We start from the raw sequence: 21,005 nt of genomic DNA on the forward strand, positions 1-21,005 counted from the left end.
AACTTTTCTTTTTAGCTTAGCTGCATTGATTTTGTCCATGCAAGGGTTCCTTGAGGGCAGAGATGTTACATTTTGTTTCAGAATCTTTAATACCTAGAGCACTGCCTGGGTAGGAGCTTACTAAGTGCTTGTCTTTGGAAATTGTTGTCTTTTGTAATCACTCATTTCATTAAGTATTCTTCCCCAACCAGTGGTGAAAACTAACCTTCTAACCTTTCTCTTCTATATTTTTATAAATGAAGTGGTCTTTTATAATAAAATTACCTATTCATTTGAATTTTATTGTGGTATATGGTATGAGGTAATGATCTAAATCCATTTTTCCTTAAACTGTTTTCCAGTTTTTCCACCATGTCTTTTCTCATAGGAAGTTCTTCAAAAATTAATCTGTTTTAGGCATTATTAACCACTGGATTACTGTGACCTTTTGTTTCCCAGTCTTGTCTATATAATTTCTTCCTTTGATCTACTTTTATATTTTTGGACCAATATTAAATAACATCTGTGATTATTGCTTCATATATTTTGAAATCTGGCTTTACTAGTCTGTCTTTATTTCTACTCTTTTTTCATTACTTCCCATGCAATTCTTGATGTCATCCTTCAAATAAAGTTTATTATTTTGCCTATTTCTATAAATTAACCTCATTGGAATTGGATGAGTGCTACACTACGTCTATAGATCAATTTCAGCAGTATTGTCATTTTTTATCATGTTGACAAAGTCCATTCATAAGCAATGGCTAATTTCTCATTATCTTCCTTTATTTCTATAAAGTGTTTTAGAGTTTCATTTGTGTGTGTACATACACACACATGCATGTGTATGTATGTATATATACATATGCATACATACATATCTATCTATATATATATTTAGCATGTTTTGATAAGTTAACTCACAGCTTATAGTTTCTCTAGTTATTTTGAATAGATTTTTCTATTTTTCATACACTTCTAGATTTTGTTAGTATTATACAGAGATGTTGATGATGGTTATGGATTCATCTTTTTATCTCATTTCTTTACCAAAAGTATAATAATAATACCAGCAAAAACTAGCACTTCCATAGCACTTGCAATGTGCTAAGCATTTTAGAAATATCTCATTTGATCCTTGCAACAAGACTGGGAGATAAATGCTATTTTCATTCCCATTTTACAGCTGTGGAAACAGAGGTTAATTGACTTTGCCTAGGGTCATAGAACTAGTGTCTGAGGCTAGATTTGAACTCAGGTCTTCCTGACTCCAAGCCTGGTGCTCTATCCATTATGCCACCTTGCTGCCTCCGATAGCCTTGAATTCGGTTTCTTCACTGATTCTTTGTAATATTCTAAGTAAACCATATTGTCTACAAATAAGGATAATTTTGTCTTCTCTTTCCCCATTTTCTATTCCTCTATTATCTTTGTTGTATGCCATTGCTTTAGCTTGCTTTCCTAGTACCATGCTAAGTAATTGAGCCCAAGGGCATGTTTGCTTCATCCCTGACCTTCCTGGGCAACATTTCAGTGTTCCTCCATTGCAAATAATACTAACTCATAGCCAGAGATTAATATTTCTGAGCATATTAAAGAAATACCCTTCCATGCCTGTGTCTTTTTGTGTTTGTAACAGAAATGAGGATGCTCTTTTGTTGAATGCATTTTCTGTCCTTTGTTGTAATCATGTGGACTTAGTTATTTTTGTTATTTCTATGATAGTTTCTATGATAGTCTTTTGGTTGTATCGCATTCTTTGTGCCGCTATAGTTGTTTATCTGTGGGGTTTTCTTGTCAAAGATACTGGATTGGTTTGCCATTTCCTTCTCCAGTGGATCACCTTTTTGTTAGTGATCTCTGAGGTAAAGAGAGGTTAAGTGACTTGCCCAGGGTCACACAGCTAGTAAATGTCTGAGGCTGGATTTGAATTCAGATCTTCTAGATTTCAAGTCTGGTGCTTTATTCACTATTCTACTAGATGCTCCTGTTTATATGATAAATGATACTTATTAAAAAAATCTAAAGTTGGATCATCCCTGATAAGAATCCAACTTAATCATGTTGAATAATTTTTTGGTTACATTGCTATAGCTGAATAGTCTGATGAATCTCTGGTGTCCTCACTTTGGATACTCCCTCCAATGTACAGATCAATGCATCCATGCATCCATCCTTGGGCACCTCTTTCTCCTAAATTTGCATCAATCCATGTATAGAGGGACCTTCTGCTTCCCACTTCCTGCAGATGTCACAAGGATGCTGTTGGGGATTATTAAGGCTAACTGTCTCTTATCCTTCATCCTAAACACAAGACCTACCCATCTTATTTTTCAATCATCTATCTGCCTGATGGCATCCTTTACTCCAAACTTTCTAAATTCCCCATTTGAGATCCATTGCAGCTTGGCTACACCCATCGTTTACCTCTCTGTTGTCCTCTAAGTGATACTCATTCTCAGATCTATAGAAACTCTTTTGTCCTATATCTTATAACTACAAAATCGCACCAAAGACAGCTAGCTGGCACAGTAGAAGGAGTGCTGGACGTGGAGTGAGAAAGTCCCAAGAGAGTGTATGTGTGTATATCATTATATATAACATTACACATGTAATACATAATACATATTATATAATATACTATTATATATAATTGATATTATACACAAATTATACACGTTTCATATGTTAGCTATATTTATGTTGGATAAATATATGTATGTATGTATGCAAATACATAATGCACACATATTTGTATATATATGTATGTGTGTATATTTATGTGTGTATATATGTATGTATGTGTGTATATGAATGTATGTATAAATGTATGTTTGTATCCCTGAGTAGTTGGTCCATTGGCCCCATGATGGAGGTGAAGGAGGGTGGCAGCTTACTTTATGCCACCTGCTTCATCCAACTTACCTGTTCCTTCCTGCAAGTGTCTAGAACAACTGATTTTCTAGAAGTTTTGGCCTCATAAAGCCATATTTTGAGACAGGAAGAGCACTTAGGTTTGGGAATGTATTGGGAGATGAGGTTGAGAGCCATACTGCAAAAGATTATAAAGTGATCATGAAGAAAACAAGTGGAGGTAACTAGTGTTGATGGCTTTTTTAAAAAATAGGAATTCGCTTATGAAAAGGATAAAAGATAAAGGATGATACTGGGGGAATAATAAAGTCTAGAGACAGATTTTTCAGTAGTGGGGAGATTTTGGAATGTTTGTAATCAGCAGCATATAAACCCATTGATAGGGAGTGATACAAAATTAGAGGAAAGGACTTGTAATGAGGACAATTTTCTGGAGAAAATGGAAGGGATCTTGTGAAAGATGTTTGAAGAGACATTGAGTTTAGTGGGGAGAGTCACCTTATCATTAAAAACTAGAGTAAAGGAAATGAGAGCATATTTTGAGACAGAATGAGAAAGGATGGAGCTTATATTGATGAATATTTCTGTAGAAATATTGTCACAATCATCAATTGTCCTTTTTGTTAAGATTTCACAGATAAGATTATATCTTGAACTGGTGTTACATTTTCCTGCCATCTCTTTCTGATTGGCAAAAATAAAAAACTGAAAAATGTTTGCTAAGTTATTTTGGGCCCTATTGGTCCCATTATGAAAATATCGATTATATCAGTTTATATCTGTTAAACTGCTGCATGAAATTATAAAAATCTGTGCCTATTTTTCCATTATTTATTTTTCATTATGAATAACTTGTTTTGAGTACATAAGTTTTGAATTAATTGTCTTGAGAATTTTTAATTCTTTAATAATAAATTAATTAAATACCCAACCTAGAATTTCCTCTATGGAATTGGGCTTATGTTCTAACATCTGCTTCCCTAAACATACTTCTTTGAAAGAAACGTAAGAAACAACTAAAACAAAAACAGAGAAAAAAACCCTCCCAATTTTGCTTCTTCTGTAGTGAGAAAAGACTTAGACCTGTGGCTCTTTCTTCCCTATTGGCTTCATCCATCCTCATTCCATAGCAATTCCAATGCAGAATCTGCTAGCTCTGCAGCCTGTGGATGAAGTAAAAGCCACTGTGTGAGATGAGCAAACACTACACAGATATCTGCAGGCTGGATCAGCTCCATCATGACAATCCTGCCAACCTGCTGCCCATGGAGCTGCACTGTATCTTAGTAGCGGCCAGCTGATAGTACTCTACGGGACCCTGGCCAAGAGTAGTCTAGCCAGGATTTTGACAGAGATAGAGAATGGTAGGAGGCCAAGATGTTTGCTGCATTCATCCTTCTTTTTGAACTATCCTTGTTTATTAAATGATTGCCTTTCTTGTGCAGGCACCAAGGACAATCACTCAGCTTTCCCTTCTCTGTTCAATATCTTTGATTCATTCCCCTCCCCTGGATCCTGCTCCTCTGGCTATACACGTATGCAGTTCTTATGACCTACAAAAATCTTCTCTGGAGCCAGCTATTCTTCTAGAGATAGCCATAATTTTCTTCTTCTTTTCAATAACTTTATCACTGCCTCATCTCTCAACCCTCTTCAAATTCTTATTTCTAACTCTCTTACTCAATGTTATTGTACATATGTGCTAACTATATAGTACTGGCTATTGTGTGCCATATAATTGTGAGCATGAGGGCATATTTGTTTCATGTCTGACCTTATTAGGAAAGATTTCAATGTTTATTGCAAGTAATTTTAACTCATGACCATAAATAAATACTTTTAATAATATTAAAGATATATTGCTACTTAAGAGCTGGTTATTTTTTTAACCAGAATTATAGAGAAAGCTCCCAGTAAGTAATTTATTCTTCCAATGCATATGGGCACCTTCTCTGCAAAAGTCTTAGAGAGCTGTCTGGAAGACTGAGAGCTTAAGTCATTTGCTTAGGGTCACATAGGCAAATAGACATTAAAAGCGGAATTCCAACACAGTCCTTTTTTGACACCAAGTATCCACTATGTCATGTACAAGTAGCCTTGCACTTTCATACAAGATCAGGTAGAGATGATTTTTCAGATATTAGACATTAAAAATCAGACATTTGTGATAGTAGACATTTCCTTGATGGAAGTGAGGAGCCCTTTGGAACTTTAAGAATAATGTATTCATTTTTCCACCACAACCAGGCAATCATTCTGGTATTTGTGCTGGAGCCAAAGGAGTTATTAACAAAGCCCACATGAATGAATGAATATTGAATGAATAAATGAAAAGATATTTTTAAGAGCTTATTCCATGCCAGGCATTATTCTAAGTGCTGAACAATATAAAATAGTTTTTATTTTAATAAAAAATATAATGTATGCATATAAATATTACAATATGTACACATAAATATAAAAGTGAAACAGTCCTTGTCCTCAAGAAGTTTATGTTCTAATAAGGAAAGAAAATATACATAGGGGAATGGGGACTGGGCTATAGGGATGGTGGGTAGAGCCATAGGACAGTTGATTTATATATCTATGTAATGTATATATGCACACATGCATACACCCATAGGTATATATATATATATGCATGTATGTATAGGAACTGGACCTGTGACCCATTGGGATACTCAATAAACATTCATAAAGCACCTACTATATGCAAAGAATTGCACTAAATGCTAAGGATATAAAGGGAAAAGATAGACCAAGCTCTCAGGGAGCTCACAGTCTAATGGGGGAGACAAACATCTAAAAAGCTATGTAAAAACAAGCTTTATCCAGGATAAATTGGACATAATCAGTAGAGGGAAAGCACTAGAATTAGGGTGAATTGGGAAATGCTTCCTGTAGAAGGTGGGATTTTGAGTGTATTTGTCCTTCGTTGCCGAAGAAGACCATGCCATCAGAGAAATGATGACATGACTTGCACTTGACTTTATTTTGAGTGAGGAAAGGCTGTGCATGTGACCAGCCTCCCTTCTCCTCCAGAGCCATCTGAATCCAGTGGCCAGATATTCATCAGGATGACTGGAGATGACCCAGGATGAGGCAATTGGGGTTAAGTGACTTGCCCATGATCACACAGCTAGTGAGTGTCAAGTGTCTGAGGTGAGATTTGAACTCAAGTCCTCCTGACTCCTGCACTGGTGCTCTATCCACTGTACCACCTGGCTGCCCCAAAAGGTGGGATTTTACCTAGGAGGCCAGGGCAACTAGGAGATGGAGATAAGAAAGGAGAACATTTTAAGCATGGGATCAGCTGGTAAAAATACCTGGGGTTGAATTGAAGAAATATTAATTGCTTATGGTTAGACTGAGCCAACATAATAAAAATGACAATTCTACCTAACTTAATTTCCTTATTCAGTGCTGTACCCATCAAATGACCAAAAAATTATTTTATAGAGCAAGAAAAAATAGTAAGAAGATTCATCTGGAAGAGTAAAAAGTCAAGAATATCAGGGTAGTCAATAAAAAGAATGTGAAGGATGGGGGCCTGGCAACAGCAGATCTCAAACTGTACTATAAAGTGGCAATCTTCAAACAATCTTGTCCTGGCTAAGAAATTGGAGTGGTCGTTTGGTGGAATAAATTAGGTATACAATACACAGTAGTAAATGACCATGGTAATCTAGTGTTTGATAAAAGCAAAGATCCAAGCTTTGGGCACAAAAGCTGTTATTTGACCAAAAATACTGGGAAAACTGGAAGGCAATTTGAGAGAAACTAGGTATAGACCAACATCTCACGTGGTATACTAAGATAAATTTAAAATAAATACATGTTTTAGACACGAAGAGTGATATCACAAGTAAATTAGGGGAGCATGGAATAGTCTGTCATATCTCTAGATTAAAAGGTTTTGCAAAAACAAAACCAATGTAGCCAAGATTAGAAGAAAAGCAGAAACCTGGGGAGAAAGTTTTCCAGCAACGTTATCTCAGAGACCTCATTTCTCAAATATATAGAGAACCGGACCACATTTATAAAAATAAAAACCATTCCTTAAGTGACAAATGGTCAAAGGATATGAACACGCAGTTTGCAGATGAACAAATCAAAGCTATCTATAGTCAGAAGAAGAAATACTCTAAATCACTATTGATTAGATAAATGCAAATTAAAACAACTTTGAGGTCCCACCTCATACCTAACAGATTGGCTAACGTGACAGAAAAGGAAAATGGAGGAGATGTGGAAAAATTGAGACACTAATGCACTGTTGGTAGAGTTCTGCACTGATCCAAGCATTCTGGAGAGTAATTTGGAACTATGCCCAAAGGGCTATAAAATTCTGCATGCCCTTTGACCCAACAATACTAAAGAGATTTTTTAAAAATGTACAAAAATATTTGTAGCAACTCTTTGTGGTGGCAAAGAACTGGAAACTGAGGGTGTATCTATCAATTGAGGAATAACTGAACAACTTGTGGTATATGATTGTGAGGGAATACTATTATTCTGTAAGAAATGGCAAGCAGAGTGCTCTCAGAAAAACCTGGGAAGACTCACATGAACTGATGCAAAGTGAAACAAGCAGAACAAGGAGAACATTGTACACAGGAATAGCAATATTTTATGATGATCAACTGTGAATAATTTAGATATTCCCAGCAATACAATGATCCAAGAAAATACCAAAGGTTTTATGATGAGAAATGATACTCACCTCCAGAGAAAGAACTGATGGGGTCTGAATACAGATAAAAGCATACCCTTTTTTAAACTTTATTTTCCTTTTGGTTTGTGTTTTCTTCCACAACATGGTTAACATGAAAAAATGTTTTACATGATGGTACATGTATCACTTGCCTTCTCAAGAAGAGGCAAGCAGAGAGTGAGAGGCTAAGAATTTGGAACTCAGATTTTAAAAAAAAAGAATGTTAAAATTGTTTTTACATATAATTGGAAAATATATAAAAAATTTAAAAAGATGCTTGTAGTTGGGAGATGGATCCTGTCTGAAAAAAAAGCAAGGAGGTCAGTTTCAAGGCATCAAAGAATAAATCAGGGTAGTAGGATTGATCTATGAGGTTTAAGAAGACCTGAAAGGGCAGATTATAAAAGGCTTTGAACACTGGAGAGTTTATTTTTTGATCCTGAATATGATAGAGAGTAGTTTATTGAGTAGGGTAATGTTGTGGTCAGATCTTTAGGAAGATCATTTTGACCGTTAAGTAGAGGATGGGCTGTAGGAGAGAAAGACTTGTGGGAAGGAGTTCATTCGGCAGATTACTGCAATAGTTTGTGTCAGAGAAGAGAAGGGGATTCATATAAGCGATATTATGAAAATAAATTGACAGACAGTAGTGAGAGATTGGATATGGGGGAGGGGACAAAAGAGATTGAGAAGTCAAGAATGATACCTTGATTGTTAGTCTGAGGAACTTGTAACATAATAAAAATGGCAACTCTACCTAAATTAATGTCCTTATTCAGTGCTGTATCAATCAAACAATCATGGTACTGAGGATGCATGGTACCATCATTCCAGAGAGAGCGACTGGGTGGAAGTTAGTCTACTTCTAGTCCCAAGGTCACACAGTTAGTTCCAAGTTGCAGCTAGAATTCTGGTTCCTTGGTTCTCAAGTAAAATGATCATGGTGGTGTTTGAAAATTACTCTTGCAGCATTTGCAGGGCAGATGGAAGGTTAGACAGAAGAGTATGTGTAGACATGTCAGAGAGCATCCATAGGAGGATGGCCATACTATGTTTTAACTGAATCATTTAGTCTCTCAAGGTTTGTTTCCTCCTCTATAAAATGAGTTCCATTGCATGTCAATTGCTTGAGGAATGGCTAAACAAATTATAGTATACGAACGTCATGGGATATTATTGTACCATATAAAAATAGATGACACCAGAGAATACTGGCTAATATTAACTGATGAAGAGTGAAGTGAGCTAAACCAGCAGAACAATTTATACAATCACAGCATTTTAAAGGAAAACAGCTTTGAAACACTTAAGGACCCTGATCAATGCAATGTCTTCAAAGGACTTTTGATGAAAAATGTCATGCCATCTCTGGACAGAGAGATGATGGACATGAAGTACAGAAAAAAGACGTGCATTTTTGGACCTGTCCCCTCTGTTAACTTATTTTACTTGATTATTATTATATGATACAAGGGTATTTTTTTAAATTGAGGCATGAGGAAGAAGGGTTAAAGAATTAGTCAATATGTATTTATTAAGTGCTTACTATATACCAGGCTCTGTGCTAAATGCTGGGGATACCCAGCAAAGCGAAAACATTTCCTGTCGTTAAGAAGTTTACATTCTAGTAGTTAGAAATACTAATATTAATAGTTAGACACACTAATGCTAAAAAGGAAGAGGATCATTGAAACATTTTTTTAAAATGTTCTACTTAAGAAAACAAAAAGATGTTCAGAAGGGAGCATAGACAAGCAAAAGGTTTTGAAAGTAATGTGTGGAATTTCTTACATGCTTAAAAAACAAACCACATGAATTGGAGATTTATGTTTCATATACAAACTTTTAAACTTGTTGTTTTCATAGAAATGATCTCTTTTGAAGTGTTTAAGTTAGACTTTTTTTTTTTATTGAGTTCCATTCTATGAGTGCTTGTCAACCAGGGTTAAAACCCTGGAACCGTTTTGACTCCTTCTTGTCTTTTGTTCCCATATCAAAAGTCTGCTAATTCTTCCTTTATCTTTTTTTTTTACATCTCCTTTCCACTCAATCTGACACCACCCTTCTCAGATCTTCAACTTGGATTTTTGCAATAACATCTTATGTGGTCAGTCATGCGACTTCTTTGAGAGATAATAGATAGGTAGTCCAAGTGTTACAGCAGTGTCTACTAAATTACAAAAAAATCATACTTAAAGTGTAAACCTCAAACATATTTTCTTTTGGAAGATTAATGATAGATAATGCAGAAGAATCAAATAGGATGAGATGGTGGGTAGGTGAACCAATGAGAGAATGTTCAAACAAATAGATTTTAAATCCTTTGAAATAAAACATTCATGACAACTTCTCAGTCAGTTCCTCCAAACCTCCACCAGCTTCCTTTTCTTCTTTGTTCTTCTTGTCCACTTTTCCTTTTATGCAGATGTAATTTGCGTATACTGTTTTTCTTGTTCTGCTCTAAAAACAAAACAAATTTTGTATTCTTTTATGAGAATTTCTCCAGATTTCTTTATATTCCTCCTACTTCCATTAAATGTGTTACAATTTATTAATTCTCCTATTGTTGAATATTTAAGGTTGCTTTCAGTTTTTTTCAAACACAAATTGAACAAATAATTTTTTTCCTCTTTGATAGCTCTGTCTTCCCAAAAACGGAATTATTGGGTGAAAGAATATAATTATTTTTTAGCTTTTAAAGATTACTATAAAAAAGCATTTGACTCAGTAAAACAAAAGATTCTCCAAAAAGGTATGTCCTATGCATATGAATGATTTTTCTTACGAGATCCTGGGTAAGACTCAAGAACATAAATAAGTTTGTTCTGTGATGCTCTAGTTACTAATATCAAGCCAGGCATAAAAGAGGAAAATATTAACTCACCAAAGATGGTTGCCACTGTCATGGTGGATGTCTGATTCAGGGTCCAAATGGAAAAGGAATTTCAAAAGATGGTGAAGTACTCCAAGTGCTCATGTTTGTGGATGCTATTGTTCAACCCCAGCATATTACAGATCCTCTTAGATGAGACCTATCCATCCAAGAGTAAACAAGTAGATAAAGAATGCTTAGTTTAGTCTGATTTATGGATGAATGGAGCCTTTATAGTAGCATGTTTCATCACAAGTGCTTTCTTTCTTTTCTTTTAAATCCTTCCTAGAGTAAACTGGGTCGAGAATTAAATAGGAGGAGGAAAGTGAGCTGAATCACATTTGGAAAATTATAGTGTTTTTTTAATGACTCCCTCCTCTGCCCCCAATTTTCCCTGAAACAAAAACCCATCTTAAAATTTTTGCTTAAATGAATAGAAATCTATTCATCTCCTCTCAACTCCACTGGAAAAAGAAAAACAAAAGCAAAAATCATTGTAACAATTATTATAATAAATATTCGTAGTGAGGCAAAGCAAATTCCCTTATTGGCCATATCAAAAAATATATGTCTCATTCTGCTCCCTGAGGCTATCACCTCTCTGTCAGGATGCAAGAATCATGGATACTAATTGCATTGATCATAGTTCTAACAGCTTTCAAAATTCTTTGTTGCTACAGCATTGTTCATTGTGTAAATCATTCTCCTGGTTTTTGATTCAATTCATTCCTCATCAGTTGATACAAGTCTTCAGAATTGTTCATTTTTATTTTCTTGATGTTATAGTATAAAGTCCCAACCTCCATTTAAGGAGAGAACTCAGATCAGAACATCTCATTTCTCAACTGATTGCCCTACTTCAGGATTTCTCTGACTGACTTATTTACTATACCCCATGTGGATTACCTTCCCCCTCCCCACACCCTTTTCAGTTTCCTTTTACATGTAGTCTTTTGTCATTAGATTGTAAGCTCCTGGAGAACAGGGCTCTCTTTCTTTTATATTTCTGTCTCCGGTGCTTAGCACAGTACCTGGCACACAGTAGTAGCTTAATAAATGTTTACTGACTATTGACTATACATGGTTCTGGTTCTGTTCACTCATTGCACCTAAATTCATAGAAATCTTTCCATGTCTCTTTGAAATAATCTTTTCCCTCATTTCTTATACAATGATTATATTCCGTCCCATTCTTATACTAGTTTATTCAACGATTCCCCAGATGATTATCATGCCTTTAGTTTCCAGTTCCTTGGTATCACATGAAAAAAAGCTACTATAAATATTTTTGTATGCAGAAAGATCTTTTCCTTTCTTTACTCTCTTTGTGGGATAGGTCTGGCAGTGGTATATTTGGGTCAAAGGCAATTTTTAAAAAAATTAATGTTTTTCAATGAACAAAATGTTGATTTCTATGATTTATAGATAAATGGAAACTTTAGAGAACTGACCCATCAGTTGAGACAGGAAAAAAATGTGTGTACATGTTACAAACATATGTAATCACACACAAAAAATTTCCACAAGAAGAAAAATCTTAGTTTTCATTTTAAGGACTCTATGTCTCTATCTGGAGGTGAGTAGCCTGTTTCATCACAAGTCCTTTCTTTTCTTTTACACCCCTCCTAAAGAGCCATACTCCTTGAGTAGAATTTGTTTTGCTTAGGACCAGTTCCTCTCAACCCATCTTCTCTCTTATGCCTTCCCTCCCCTCCCCTCTCTTTCCTTTCCTTCTTCCTTTCCCTCTTTGATGTCCCCCTTTCTCTCCTGTTTTCCTGTTAAGTGTACATCTGTACCCAACTCTATATGTGTATATGTGTTTTTTCCTCCTTTGACCAAGCCAGGTTAGAGTGAGGTTCTAGTGTCTTCTGTTCTCTCTACTTCTTCTATTTTCTATATCTTTCCTCTCTTTTTCCTCTTTAGTGCATTCCTCTTGCCTTCATTTCCCCTTCTTTTAAAGTAATGAGATTGGCTAAAATGATAAACAGAGAAAGTGACAAATATTGGAGGGGATGTGGAAAAGTTAGGACACTAATTCATTGTGGGTGGAATTGTGAACCAATCCAACCATTTTGGAGAGATATCTGGAATTATGGCCAAAGAGTTATTATATTACCTATACCATTTGACTCAGCAATACTACTATTTGAGCTATTTCTGAAGATAATTAGGGGAAAAAGAAAAGAACCTGTATATTCTGAAATGTTTATAGTAACTCACTTTGTGGTGGCAAAGTACTGGAAATTTCATGGATGCCCATCCATTGGGGAATGACTGAACAAGTTGTGCTATATAATTATGATGGAATGCTACTGTGCTATAAGAAATGATGAGTCAATGACTTTAGAAAAACATGAAAAGACTTGCATGAAATAATGAAAGGGAAATGGACAGAACCAAGACATAGCAATATTTTTTTTAAGAATGATTTTGAATGAATGTTATTTTGACTATTATAAATGCCCAAATTAACAATAAAGGAAATATAAAGAAAGATGCTCTCTGCATCCAGAGAAGGAGCTGATAAATAGGAGTATGTAGAGAATAACATATGCCTACTTGTGTCTAATGATAGCCATCTCTAAGGCAGGGGGAAGAGAAGAAAAAAACATTTTACATGACGTTGTTGTATATTTGAAAAGAGTGGCAAGTTGTGCATAGTAGAATTTGCAGTTTAATGTGCAGTGATCTTTTTTATTGTACTGTTATGGAAATGCTTGTTTTATTCCATAAGTTAAATAGCAGAACTACTCCCAGGCCCTCTAATTCCCTCCATGACAACTAATGATGATAGAAAGCACATAAAAATATAAACCGTTTGTTCAGCTTACTCCCTTATAACAAACAGCTCACTCGTGTTTTACTTTTTTTATGTTTCTCTTGATTCCTGTATATTCCAAGGATACTATGCAGCTCTTATGTTTTTATCAGAAATACTTGGATTTCTTCTGTTTCATGAGAGATTTTTCTCCCTATTAGATTTTTCTGGGTAAGTTATTAAACCCATATCTTTTGCTTTCTTGAAGATTGTTTTCCAAACTCTCTGTTTCTCCATAGTGGTGGTTGCAAAACTGTGTGGGAACTTGACATTAGCTCCTTGGTGCTTGAATCCATTATTTTTGAATTAATAATTAAATTAATATATTATTAATTATTATTAATTATTGTGTTTATTAAATTTTATTTATTTAATAATTTATTATTACTGATTAATAATTAAATTAATAATAAATAATTAAAAATACTGCTTGCAGTATTTTTCTTTGATCTGAAAGCTCTGGATTTTGGCAGTAATATTCCTGGGAGATGTCATTTTCGGATTTCTTTGAGGACATGACTGGTGGATTCTTTCTATTTCTATTTTGCCATTTGATTCTAAGAGATCTAGGCAATTTTATGATTTCTTGAAATATGATGTCTTGTTTTTTTCTCTGGTTTTGGTCATGTCTTTTAGGTAGTCATGTGAATCTTAAATGATCTCTCAGTCTATTTTCTTGGTTACTTTTTTGGTACTATGAGATACTTTACATTTTCTTCTATGTTTCAACATTTTGATTTTGGATTAAAATTTCTTGTGGTTTCAGAGTCATTCACTTCTACTTGAGGAAGCTAGGTGATATGGTGCATATGAGTGCTGGACTTAGATTTGGGAAGACCGGAGTTCAAATTTAGCCTCTTAGCTGTGTGACCCTGGACAAGTCACTTAACTTCTGAGCCTCAGATTCCTCATCTATAAAATAGGGATGATAATATCTCACAGGGTTGCTGTAAGCATCAAATGCAATGAAATGAGATAACATATGCACAGTGCTTTGAAAATCTTTAAGCTTATGTTCAAAGGGTTATAAAACTCTGTATTCCCCTTGAACCAGCAATACTGTCTGTATGCCAAAGAGATCAAAGAGCAGGGAAAAAGACCCATATGTACAAAAGCATTTGTAGCAGCTCTTGTTGTAGTGGCAAAGATTGAAAATTGTAGGGATGCCCATTAATAGGCCCATATGACCTTCCTGGGTCACATGGAAGTCCGAGTCAAATGGAGCCTGTGGTGGGAGGAATTTGCTGAACATGTGGAGCAGGAAGTGAGTGAGAACAGTCAGAGCTGGGAAAGAGCAGGCAGCAACCAGTGTAAGTGGGAGAGCTTGTCTGTGATCTTGTTTAGGGGAGCTAGTTAATGGGAAGCCTAACAGAGGGAAGGCTGAGGGATGGTAGTACCTGCGTTGTTATTGCTTATTTGTTGCTATGATGGATTAGGCCTTTATTGCTATAAAAGAGTGTTTGAAAAATGTCGGTAGTACACTAGATATGCCTTCTTTCCATCTAGATAAATTGTGAGAATAAGCAACATGCATTGAATATCTCCTTGATGAGACTGTTTAAAAGGAACATGGGTTTCTACAAGCTGTATCCCACCATTGCCATTATGCAATTGACTTAATTGTATAAAGGATATAAGATCCTGCAGTAGTTCTCATGTACAACAAAATATTCATAATAAGCATTTTTATGGTAGCAAAAAATTGAAAACGAGTATATTCACATTGATTGGGGAATATCTAAACAAATTGTGGTATATGATTATAATGGAGCATTAAACAATGAATGTAAAGACAGAAAAACATAGGAAGATTGTTGTTAATTGATGCAGAGTGAAGTAAATAAAATCAGGAAAATAATGTATACAATGACTGACGATATAAATGGAAAGGACAATTCCTTAACCTGGCATTCAAGCCCCTACATCATCTGGCTCAATTCTACCCTTTCAACTTTATTTTTTTCTTTTCTTTTCATGTACTTTACATTCCAGCCCAAATAAACTATTTTCCATCTTCCATTATCATCACTCCTTGTCATTTCTCATATTATCTCACATTCCTGGAATTTATTCCCCTTCATCTCCATTTGGTGAAGTGTTTCTCCTCCTTCAGGGTACAACTTAGTTGCCATCTGTTTCTGTAAACCTTTTCTGATCTCTTCAAGTCAAAAATGACCTCCAGTGTCTTAAATATCACTTACTATTTAGTCTGGACCTCTGCTTTGCTTATCACATTCTGCTTATCATGAAGTTGTTGATGTGAATATCATCTCTCATTTTAATTTCATAATTTCTTAATATTTGGGACTATGTCATCTTGGTCACCTAGTGATTAACAGAAGGTACCTAATGACCCCTTACTAATGTTTAAAATTTTAAATGTAAATAATCACAAAACACGAAATTGAATATGTAATTATAATGGCCAAGTTTGATGCCAAAGAAGAGATAAGAAAATTCACTTCTCTCTTTACTTTGCAGAGATAAGGAGCTATGGGTATGGAACACTGAATGCTGTCAGAGTTGGCTGATATATTGTTTGGTTGCTTTTTTCTCCTTTTTTTTTCTTTATTTTTTTCTATATAGGATGGTTCCCTGGGTAAAGGAGTGGAGAACGGCGTATTTGGAAATAGAAATGAAGCAAAAACAAGACATAAATTTTAATGTTTGTTGAAATAGGTGCCATTTCCCTCTCATTCCCACCTCCCCAAATTCTTGTCCCACACACTTTCACATCATTCTAATGACATCATATTTACCATCTGGTATAAAAGTCAAGTTTGGATTATTTATGGCAATAAATGCCTCTGAGGCACCATGGGCATTGTCCTCAACTCTATTGTGTTATTTCCTCCTGGAAATTTCTGGGCTCCTTTACTGCTATATTATATCTAATGTGGGGACAGGTGGGTGGTGCAGTGGATAGAGCACCACTGCAGGAGTCAGGAGGACCTGAGTTCATATCTCAGACACTTGACACTCACTAGCTGTGTGACCTTGGGCAGGTCACTTAACCCCAATTGCCTCATCCTGGGTCATTTCCAATCATCCTGATGAATATCTGGTCACTGGATTCAGATGGCTCTGGAGGAGAAGTGAGGCTGGTGACTTGAACAGCCCTCCTTCACTCAAAACAAAGTCAAGTGCAAGTCATGTCCTTATTTCTCTGATGACACGGTCTTCTTCGGCAATGAAGGACGAACACACATCTAATGTAAGTAGGCATCTTGACATAGTAGATATCAAGCTTATCAGAGAGACTTGGTTTCGAGTCTAGTTTCTGACATATACAGGCTATGTGAGCTTAACCACGCCACTTAACTTAGTGTTCCCAGTGACTCTAAGGTTGTATATTGCAGAGAAAGTGCCAACTTGTATTGGTGGAGGGAGTTTATTAGTAGAAGCTCCCAATATCAGTGAAATTTCAGGTCCCATTAAAAGAAATCATACCTATTGCCTTTCCTAGGTGCTCCTTTTACAGTTTTATCTATTTTTCTCCAGCTCCTTCAAATTTTAATTTAAATTTTTTGATTAAGTTGATATTCTCTCCAGTTTGTTCCTCATACTTAAGACATAAATGCCTATTATTAGTCAAGTCTGTCATTATGTTGTCTTATATCAGGGTCCATAAAATCAAATCCCATTTTTATTTTATGCCATCTATGTAGCCAAGTTTCTATTTCCTATATCTTCCAAAGTCATTTTCAGCTGGAAGAAAAGATGAAACTATCTCCTGTACCCCCAATTCCTTCAGTGATTTAAAAGGTAGTGCCCCCTTACCTTTACAATCTTCTTATACCTTATACATACATACCACCACCCAACACACACACACACACACACACACACACACACACACTCTTCAATCTGATGGCACTGGTTTCCTTGTTGTTTCTTTAAAAAGACAGTCTATCTTCTAACTCCAGGTATTTTCAATGACTGTCCCCCATAGATAAATTGCTGTCTCTCCTCTTCTCTGAATACTAGCTTCCTTGGTTTCCTTCAAATAAACTCCAGCTAAAATTCCACCTTCTATAGGAAGCCTTTTCTAGTCCATATTAATTCTAGAGCCTTTTCTGTGTTGATGATATCCAATTTATCCTGAATATACCTAATTTGTACATAGTTGTTTGCATAATATCTCCCCTATCAAACTGCAGCACTTATAACAAGTCTTAGAACATAGTAGGTACTTACTAAATGTTTATTGATTGACTAATTAAAAGTCACTCATCACATACTAGGTTTCTCCTAACAGTACCATTTATCCTCTTGTGAATCAACAGATGGGTTGGTAGATTATGATTTCAACAACTCTTTAGCTTCTCTCCTCCACTGTGTGTTGAAGTTAGACAGCATCCTGTCTCAGACTTATGCCCAATGGCTAGATGATCTATCAAAGATAGTTGAGAACTGACTGTTGTAAAAATGAGGCTCAATAGGGTTTTGGCTTAAAAGCTGGAATTAACTTTAAAGTTTATTTGGGAGAGGGAGAATTTAAATGAGGTGATCTTTATCAGAATAATAAATTACTCTTCAGTATTAAGTTGGCATTTTGCCTTTTTCCATATGCTGGAATGTATAACCATGTTTGACACTATTTCCTTTTTCCAGCTGGTTTTGAAGTAGATCTAGAAATATGTGTTGATTAAAAAAATCTCTGAAATTATAGCAATTTATAATAATAAAGGACTTTCTTGTATTTGGAAATATCCAACAGCTCAATTGGATGGTATGTAAATAATTAGGAAAACAAAGATATTCAGGGAACTAATTTGTCTAACTAGAAAATATCTTAGCAGAATTATTTCCTGCCAGGCATGATATTTTGCATTATATTTCAAACAGATGAATTCACGACAGGAAATAATTTGTTGTAGGATATGAGATGTTATGAAATATGCTGTAAAGTGATATGAGAAATCTATTTAAATGCATTTTTATTGAGTTTTTTTGTTTTTATGATGTCTACATTTCCTCCTGTGAACCCTCTCCTCCCCACTCCCAGAGAGACATCTCTTAGAACAAAGACTATTTTAAAAAGAAAAGTTTCAGAAAATTCAATCAATACATTGAAAAGAAATCTGCCTATACGGAAAACTCCATGTTTCTCAGTAAAGGAATGGGGGTGGAGGAGGTAGATATCTTCTCATACCTCCTCTTTGGGGCCATGCTTGTTCTTTATAATTTTATAGTATTCATTCTTTAAAAAACACGTTTTTTTATTGATGTCTTCTGTTTTTTTATAGCATTATAGATGTCTGAAGTATCTTTCCCCCTCCTACTCCCAGAAAACCATCCCATATAACAAATGGTATTTTTAAAGAGGAAAGAAAAGTAGCACAACTGATCAATATATTGGAAAAATCTGAAAACATGTGCGATGTGTAATGCCTCAATGAAAGAGTGGATTGGAGGTGTCCTTTCGTATGTATTCACTTGAGTGAGGCTTGATAGTTATAATTTTGTTACATTCCTCTTTTTTGGCATGTAGTTATTCTTTCTATTAACACTTTTGTAGTTAAAATTTTTCTTGGCTTTGCCTACTTCACTCTGAATCAGTTCATGTAAATATTTGTACCACAATTTGTGTATCCATTCCCCAGTCAATGGGCTTACTTTATTTCCAATTATTTGCTATCACAAAAAGTGCTCCTATAAATATTTTGGTATGTATGGGCACTTTCTTCTTATCAATGGCTTCTTTGGAGTATAAGCTCAATGCATGTCTGTTCAAAGAGTACAGGCATTTTAATCAATTATTTGCATAATTCCAAATTGCTTTCCAAAATGGTTGCACCATTTCATAGCTCTTCTTACAATGTGTTAGTGTGTCTATCATTCTGCAACCCCTCCTACGTGGACTATTGCCTTTTTTTTTGTCATCTTTGCTAATATGCAGGGTGTGAGATTAAACCTCAGGATTGTTTTGATGTTCATTTTTCTTATTTTTAGTCACCTGTAGCATTTTTTTCATATATTTATCTCTGTAGTTCTTCTTTTAAGAAGTTTGTTCATATGTATTGACCTATATATTGATCTATTGGGGAAAGGCTATTATAAGATATAGTTAGTAATTATTTATATATTTTGGATATCAAACCCTTATCAAAGAAATTAGATGCAAAGATTTTTTTCCCATTCAACCACTTCTTTTCTTATTCTAGGTATATTAATTTTGTCTGTGTAGAAGCTGTTCAATTTTACATAATCAAAATAATCTGTTTTGTTTTGTAGTTGTTTCTACCTTTTGTGTGATTAAGAATACATCTCCTACCCATAACTGCTTCTCTTCTAAATTTTTTTAGAGTATAATTTTTAATATTAAAGTCACACATCAACTTTGAATGTATTGTGAAATATGGTATAAGGTGTTGGTCTAAGACTAATTTCTGCCAGAATGCTTTCCCATTTTTCTAGCAGCTTTTTTCAAATGAAGATTTTTTTTCCATTTAATTTAGGTTTTCTACTTTGTATAAAAACATTGGATATTTGAGTTTCTTCTGATTCTGTTTTGTGTACTATGTTCTACTCATCTGTGTCTCTATTTTATCAAGTACTGCTTTATAGTATATTTTGTGGTCCAGGAGTAAGGTCTGCTCCTCCTTCTTTTAGTCATTTCTTTTGATATTCTACATCTTTTATTTTTCCAAATGGGCTTTGTTTTTATTTTACCAAGTCCTATGAAGTAACACCTTGATAATTTAATTGGATAGCATTAAAAGTGTAAATTAACCTTGGAAGTATTGTCATTTTTTATTGTATTGGCACAGCCAAGAGCTTTGAACATTCCTCTAGCTATTTAAATTCTTCTTTGTTTCTTGATGAAACACTTTATAATTTATACAAGTCTTCTGTGCACTTTGGTAGGTGATATCAAGATATTTTATTCATTTTGTAGTTTTTGAAATGAATTTTCTCTTTCTCTTTTTGCTTCATATGTATTATTATTACATAGAAATGCTGTTGATTTTTTTGAGGGCTTACTTTGTAGTCTGCAACTTTGTTGAAGGTATTAATTTTTTCAGTTATCTTTGCAGAGTCCCTAGAATTTTCCAAGCAAATCATCATGTCATCAGCAAATGGGGATAGTTTTACCTTCTCTTTATTTATCTTTATGCCTTTAATTTTATTGTCTTGTCTTGTTGTTGTTGCTAGCATTTCCAGAGGTATATAAAATAATAGTGGGGAAAGTGGGCAACCTTCCTTCACGCCTGTATAAGTTTCATAGAATTTTCTTGTGAATCTATCAAAACTTTGGTAGCTCTTTTACAGCTATTTTTTTCCTGAGATTGGTTTATTCCAGATCTCTATCTGGTCTTCTGATAGTTTAAATATTTTATATTTTTTGAAGGTATGCCTCTATATCTTTTATGTCCTCAGTTTTGTTAGCATATAACTGTGCATTTATGTTCTGATTATTCTTTTAATTTCTTTTTATTTTGTTGTGTTTTCACATAGTTAATTTATCATTTTATGCATTTTTTCTCTTCATTTTAATCATTAGTTAAAGGTTTATCGATTTTATTAGTCTTTTCAAAGATCAAGCTCAAATTTTATTTATTGTTTTACCTAATTTACCTACTTTTTGTCTAATTTTAACATCCCCTCTTTTATTTTATTTTTGTTTTGTTTATTGTTTGATTTTCTAAGTTAAGATGCATATTCATTTCATTAATCCTTTATTTTTCTGTTGTTAATACGTGTTTGTAGAGGTAGGATTTTCCTCTGATTACTGCTTTAGCCAC

The sequence above is a fragment of the Notamacropus eugenii genome, chromosome 1 (genome assembly GCF_028372415.1).
Source record: "Notamacropus eugenii isolate mMacEug1 chromosome 1, mMacEug1.pri_v2, whole genome shotgun sequence".
Lineage (NCBI taxonomy): Eukaryota > Metazoa > Chordata > Mammalia > Diprotodontia > Macropodidae > Notamacropus > Notamacropus eugenii.